Raw genomic sequence first — 6,642 nt, 5'->3', positions numbered from 1 at the left:
CAGCAGGCTTTTATTCCTTATGTGTTTTCTCCCACCCGCACACACGCACATACTTTTCATATTTATGCTATAGATGTGACATAGATATGAACAAAATGATTTTTTCTGTGCAACAGGATTTGTTCTGGGCCATCAGCTGCACAATAACCGCATGCTCCAGTTATGGCTCACTATGCATTTCGAACTTGATAAAATGCATTGTTAGGAAGAATGGGATTAGTGATGAACGCGAACCCCCAGTAAAAACTGATAAGAAAAAAAGGGCCAAAAATACAAATGCAGTTAGAAAAAAACAGCTCTTATTTTGATTTAATTTTAAAAAAGAAATCTGCATAGTCCAAGTCCCGGAGCATCGTTCAAACCTGTAGACAGCCTGCGAATCTTGGTTGTTTATGAGGCTTAAAAAGCGCACAAATAAGGTTTAAATATGTGTCTCAGGCCGGAGTAATAGTGACTACGTGTTGTGGCCCTGCTGTAGCGATTGTGGTTTTGGTTTCATACTATGCGCTTAGGTTCCGTTAGCTATTGGATAGAAAATGCGCTTTTAAAGGGATCTCTCTCTCTCTCTTCCCCTTTCTTTCTTTTTAAAGATACCTGCGCATTTCTGGTAACATTCATCGTAATATTTCTCTGAAAATGCGCCCGAGAGGGGCGATCCAGGCAGGATCACGTTAGAAGAGCAGATGAGAGCTGGTCTGAAAAGTTGCGCAGCTCTGTTACAGGGGCTTTCTGATCAAGAGCATCCCATGATTGCCACTAAATCCGAACGAGAAGCCTGAGCTTAAGGACTCCTGTCCCTGGCTCCTGACAGCGCTGTCGCAAGGTAGTTTGAAGCAACAGGGACTTTCAAATGCTTGTTGTGAACACGCATCCCGGAGCACCAGCACTCTCACCTGCTTCTCAGCCTGGGAAAAAATAACCTGCCTCTCCGCTCCTTTCAAGAGCTGTTGCACTCGGAGTGGAAGGAGCCGAGCCTTCTCGTGGCGGAACTACTTCAAAGGGCTTCTGTAACACAAATAACATGAAAGGCGGATGAGTGAGGCGGGCGAGCTAGGTAAACCCTCTCCCAGAACCAAGTGGGCAAGCAAGCGCCGAGCGGGAGGCTGGGGGCAGCTGCGCCTGGTGAGGCTGCGTCTTAGATCCCTTCTCAAAACTTCCTAGGGAAATTGATCGGATCGATTACCTGCCAGCCAGTGTTTACCAGTAACATTAAGCAGGGAGCCACTCTCTTCCCCTTACAGGTGCCCGAGCTGATTACAGTTAGCGCAGGTAGATAGAGGGGACTCCCCAGACTGTCATGTGAAGCCTGGCAGAATCAGGGCTTTTCCGCTATCCCCTGCAGAGGCCAGGATTGACCCTTCAGACCAGGGGCCTGGAGGGGGTCTCTTCTTTTGATGTTTTAATCCCTCTCTCTTTAAACTCCACCTAATCCCGGGCTGTCTGGCCACGTACTTACCTCCACGTCTACCTGCAAAGTACTCCTCTCAAGCTGCTATCTTGACACAGCAGTTAGCTAACTACTCTCCGCGTCCACCCCACATACACACACACGACACCTCCACACCTTCGCTTGATAATCATAACTTACCCAAGGATGAAATATTGCTTTCCCCCTTTGGTAAAGCCCTGGATGGGATCCCTGGGAAGGGCCAGGTCTAAAAATAACTCCCTCACTACGGCTATGCCACTGCTTTGCTTTGTAAGCCCATTACCACTACAGGGCGCTTGCAAATATTGATCTGGTGGGCGATAGCAACTCCCAGGCGAGCTGTGCCATGCGCTGAATGCGTTGCCAGCTGGTCCCGAGTCTTGTTCCCTTTTTTACCAATCTAACTTTTCCTAGGCTTCCCAGGCAGGAGGGACTTGCTGGGTTTACTCAGTGGAGCTCGAGCCATCCGCTGTACCTAGGTGTGGTCAAGTCTCACCTTGTTTGCTCTCTGAAATGTACTGCAAAGGTTGTTTGAAATGCCCTTCCTGCCAAATCAGTGTTGGTTTAAAATACTCTTGCTACAGAATAGTAATATTGACACAATAATAATAATAATAATAGTAGTAGTAGTAGTAGTAGTAGCACTAGCACGTCCCTATGCTTGGGTATTGCTCGCTGTTTCATTACTGTCCTTGTTTTCCCAGTCTCTCTATGAGCCCAGCTCACAATCGCCTTATTAAGGAAGTGGATGTAAACGAATCGACAAGCGCAATAATCAAACCACTAGCTGCCTCCTAAGGTTGATCGTGTTCAGGTGCTTTGCAAATGTAAAGCCAGATCCCCCCCGCCTCCTGCCCCGTGGATCCTTACAGAGCAGATCTGAGCCCTGAAAACTTCGAGACTTGTTTCTAGCAAATGACCTGGTGAACGGGACTAGGGTTTTTGTTGTTGTTGTTTAACCCTTCCCTGCAGTGGCTCTTTGTTCCGTGGCTGCAGGCTGGGACGTGGGTGGATGCCTTGCGCTCACTGCAAAGCTTTGCTCCAAAGCTTTACGAAGTTTCTCAGCCCTTTGCTGTGCCTGGCCAGCCCCGCTGGGGAGCTGGTGCAGGGCATGATGAGAGCACTTGCTAAGCGCTGGGCGTGGGGGGGGGACGGGAGCCGGAGAGCCGGGCCATGCCAGCCCCGCGCCCGCTCCCCGCCCCGGCCGGGCGAAGGCAGGCGAAGCGCCGGGCTGAGCGCTCGCTCCTCAGCACCATGGACAGCGCGCAGCCCTGGGCCGCTGCCGCGCGGCTCCCCGCCAGGCTGCCCACCCCCGCCCGAACCGGGTCCGCTCCTGGCCCACGTCGGTGCCTGCTCGCGCGGTCACCTCGTCCAGCCCCTGCGGGAGCCGCCCCCCGGGGCTCCCCCGTGCAGCTGAGCCCGTCTTCCCCTCTCCCGTCTGATCCTGCTTGCGCTCTCACCTAGAAACTTTTTGGGCAAACTTCCAGCCGTGTCCTTCCCCTCCCTCTTGAACTGCCCCCGCCAGTGGGATCTTGTCTTCCCTGTGCTCCGGGCCCTCCGCACGGCTCCCTCGAGGCGAGTCCGAGGAGCGGAAACTTTCCCCAGGAGGCAGCCGGCAGGGACACCTGGCCTGGTGCGGGGGCGCTCGCCCGGGGCCAGGGCTCTTTGATGAGCTCTGCTGAGTCCAGGCAGCTTGTTAATTATAGCCCCTGGAGAGGAGGCTCCCCAGCGAGCCGGAGCCCAGCCAGGCTAAGGAGCCTGACAGCAACTTACTTGACAGCTCCCCCCCCCCCCCCAACACACACACACAAGCGCGCGCGCGCACACACACACACACACACACACTGGAAGGGCAGGACTTGGCGGAATCCCCCTTCTTCTGCCTCCATTTCTACCCGCACAGATCTCTGCTCGGGTCGTGGCGACTTTACCCAGCACTTTCCTAGCTTCCCCTTCCTTTTTTTCTGTTCAGGGGCTGACAGTCTCTCTCTCTCTCTCTCTCTGTTTGATCTTTTCACTGTCATTTTAGCAAAATACCTAGAGCCTTTCAGCTTGTAAGTCAAGCTATCTCCGTGTTCGCTGTTTAAAGGCAGAGAGGTGCTCATTGCTTATTAAAATGTTTCACTCAGCTTCCTACTTTTAGTGTCAATCCCTGCTTCTCTGATCAGCCCGAGGTAGCACATAGCGCGGCACAAGCAGGGACCGGTTGTTGCTCACAAGACTCTGACATCCGTTCACACACGAATCTGCCCCAGCAGGGGGGAGGACTGGCTGGAGGTCGTTATCGGACGGACAGACAGACAAACCAAGCCACATGCATTGCAGCTGAAGACCTCCCTGCCCTCCCTGCCGGAGCGGGTGGGGGCTGGCGCGGGGGGCTCGCAGGGGGTGGCGGGAGCCCTGTAGTAAGACCCGCGTAGAGTCTTGATGGGAGTTTGATGGGACTTGCACTGTCCAAGGGGTGCCCTAAAATGCCCGATTCCCCCGCCCAGGCATGGCCCAGGGGAGAGCGGCCAGGGAATCCGTTTGCCCAAGATCTCCCCATGAGCTGCGTGGCTGTGGATGGCTTCCCTGAGGTTCTCAGACGAGAACCTGGCTGCTTGGTATCCTCACTCCTTTTTATTTGGGATCTTCCCGTTTGATTTCCTTTATTTGTTTTTTTAAAAGAAAAAAATACACCTGCCATCCTCTCACTGTAACCAAGTGTCTAAAATAAGACATCCCTTATCTCTGAGGTCCCTTATCCTTAAAGGAATCCCTTATCTCTGCGGTCCGGGCTGGGCTGCCAAGCGGGCTCAGTGGGCTGAAGTTTGCGTTGGTAGAAAGGGTACCTGTTGAATACTCTTCATCAGAGGAGCCTTCAAGGAACAGCCATTCCTCCGCCCCACCAAACTGCAGGGGTGGGCTGGCAGGGACTGGGGCAGGGCGGCAGCTTTTCCTCAAAGGCTTTGGAAAAGGGAACTCTTCGGTATTTCCTCGCATCTCATGTTAAGAGAGTGGCTTTGGAAGGGGGGGGGGGCGACGACTGCTTATTTCCTACACCCCTGAAGTTACTCGGTGCAAGAAAAACGAAGTAGCTGGGTTGTATCTTGGCAGGGAAACAGAAACCAAGCGGGTTTTCGTTAAAGGGAGGGAGCAACTCTCTCACTGGAGATGTGCCTGAACTTTTTCTCGGATGTTTATTCTGCCCCGCGCCCCGCACAATTTCCCCATCTCCCCTAAAAATGCCAGCGCCCGGGGAACTGGTGCCCTCCCTGCCGGGCGCATGGCACAGTTTGCGACGCTCCAAAGTCTCTCCTGGCCAGCCCAGCACAGCCCGGGGTTCTCTGCATTTCTCAGCACGGGGTCTTGGGATCTGGGTTTGAAACCGGGTACAACGGAGCGATCGCCCCCGAGATAACTCGGGACGGGAAAAAGCTAGCTGGAAATGATTGAACCTCTCTGGGAATAGCTGTGGGTGTCTAACACGCTGCCACTCTGCAATAAAAACAACCATGTCCCCTTTGTTTGCTTTTGGGCTGTTTTTTTCTTTCTTTCTTCCTTATGCCCGGTACACCTCTGTTCATTCCTTCCCATTGTCTCTCCCCCGCGTCCTGTAACCCTTCAAAGTCGTTTCAAATGACTTTTGGGGGGCATTTGTCAACGTCCTGTATAGACTGACTAGTTAGTGAAAGCGAAGTGTCTGTGTGTGTGTGTGTGGGGTGGGGTGTACCTAATGCACACCCCCGCACACACACATACATATTTTATTTCCATGGAATCAATAAGTCCTCATTCATTTCCAGGCGTGTTTGTAAGGAAAGCAACTTAAGTCCTCAGGTAATATGCCTGATGAAAGCTCCCTGCCTATCGGGGTAGTCTTGGAGCATAATGCAGTTTCCCTTGATGGTCAAAGGCAGTAAATCCAATACAATCTGTGTTAATAAAGGGCCAGATTCTGAACTCGGTTGCAGAAGCCACAACCGGCTCCTAATGTGGGTGTCTGCGGGGCATGGTACAGAGGAATTTCCTGGAAGAACGTGAGGACGCCCACCCTCTGCCCCCTCCCCGATCTCAAGTAATTTGGGATGTATCAGAGCCTGGGCTACAAGTGGGAAGCCGTTTAGAAGAGCTGCTGAGTTACAGATCCCCGGGGAAATGCCCCGTTAGAAAGTTAGCTTCCCTCCCAGAGATCCGCCTGCTCTTCCTTCATCCTCTGTCCCAGATCGAATGACTCCGTCCTCTCGGTTTTACAGAGCGAAGGCACAGCACCCAGGGCGGCGTGGTGCGTGTCTCCCGGGCTCTCCCCGGCGCTGGGTCCCCGAGTGATCCCTGCCCGCCCCGGAGCGCTGAGCTCCCGCCGCGCGCGGGCACCCAGCTCGGCTCCTCTCGCTGAGCTTTGCCGGGTGGGTCCAGGAAGCAGAGCTCTCCCCACAGCCAAACTCTGTCGCATTTAAGTTTTCATGATCAGCTTGCAGCCGGGCGAGCCGTTTGCTGCACTTAATCCACAACATATGTTTGCCGCAGTAGCAGGTTTTGGGGGGTGTGCGGCTTGGAGCTGAGCAAGTTGTAAATTTTCCGTCTTAGGTTGTCAGCGCCTCCTAGTTACAGCCTAACACCCAGAGAGGCAGGGAGACACCCGCCGCCGGGGCCCCCCAGCCCTCCAGCCCAGGCGCCTTGCCCTAGCAGGCCCGCCAGCCTGAGACCAACAGGCAAAAGAGGGTGCCACGGTGTGGAGCAAACCCTCTCCAGCCTAGCAGCTGAGCAGTAGCTGCCTGTTCTTCCACTGCCCCCCGCACACCCAGGCCACTTTCCTTAAGACTTTAGGGTGGAGGCTAGAAAGCTGAATTGCCCCCCCCTCCCCCCCCCATCAATAGCCCCGCAGCCCGCTGATAAAAACCAGAGCTCGTCCTTTGCTAACTTTGGCTGCTACCATAAGTTTTCAGGGTGTCTTGTCAGGACGGGTGAGTGTGTGTGTGTGTGTGTGTGTGTGTGCGCGCGCGCGCGCGGTGGAGGGCTGGGAGGAGGGATCCTCTTCTAGCAAGAAACCAAGAGTGCCCATGAACTTCTCTGGACTCGGGGGAGAATCCAAGCACGTTTGGGACACAGATCCCCACTGCACTACTGATCTGACATTAGGATGGGGTGGGGGCGGCCTTACACACCGCACTGTAGCTATTTAAATCCTAGAACACCCCCCCCCCACACCCGCCCCCCCCGTTCTCTCGTTCCCC

Source organism: Alligator sinensis, unplaced genomic scaffold (genome assembly GCF_000455745.1).
Source record: "Alligator sinensis unplaced genomic scaffold, ASM45574v1 scaffold545_1, whole genome shotgun sequence".
Classification (NCBI taxonomy): Eukaryota; Metazoa; Chordata; order Crocodylia; family Alligatoridae; genus Alligator; species Alligator sinensis.
Note: the sequence above shows the minus strand (reverse complement) of the source record.